We start from the raw sequence: 783 nt of genomic DNA on the forward strand, positions 1-783 counted from the left end.
TAAATTAATTTATAACCACTAAAATTATATTATAAACGCGCCCTTTATACTTTAATAAAGGTAGGCTAATAATAAAATTTATAAATATATTTTTTTATAATATATTTAATATTAAAAAAAATATTAAACTTCCCCAAGGCAGCTGCCTTAAAACCTTAAACCTTTAGTATAAAAAATATTTTTTAATATACGCACGTGTATTTTTATTAAGCTTTTCCTACTAAAACTTGCGGGTAAGTAATTTAATAATCCTTTTATAATTAAAGTGGCCTGTATAAAAATTATTATAATATTATTTTATAATCTTATATTGCAACGCGGGCACGGGAGGTATATAAATAATACCTTTATAAAAAAAAAGTTCTTTTTTTTTATATTATTTAATAATAAAAAAGGCCTGCCCTGGATTAACAAGGATTACACTTTTAAACTATTATTATAATTAGTTAGTAAGAGTGTTTTTTTATTAAGCTATAATTAGTTATTACTAAAAGGTATTTATAACTAGTTTAGTGGTTTTTTTTTTACCTGCTACCTTTATAATAAATATTTTAAAACTTAAAAGTTTTAGGTACTTATAAGCCTAACCGCGCGAAAAAATAGCTAGGTTTTTTAATATTATTTTAATAATAGTTTATTAAAAAAATAAACTTAACTTTTTTTATAAAATAGGGAGTATTCTAACTTAATACTTTTTATTTTTTATTATATAATTTAATTATTATAATAGTATATTTACTAAATTATACTTACCTAGCTTATACTTAATTTTAAAGTTATAAG

The sequence above is a fragment of the Aspergillus mulundensis genome (assembly GCF_003369625.1).
Source record: "Aspergillus mulundensis strain DSM 5745 chromosome Unknown scaffold_3, whole genome shotgun sequence".
Lineage (NCBI taxonomy): Eukaryota > Fungi > Ascomycota > Eurotiomycetes > Eurotiales > Aspergillaceae > Aspergillus > Aspergillus mulundensis.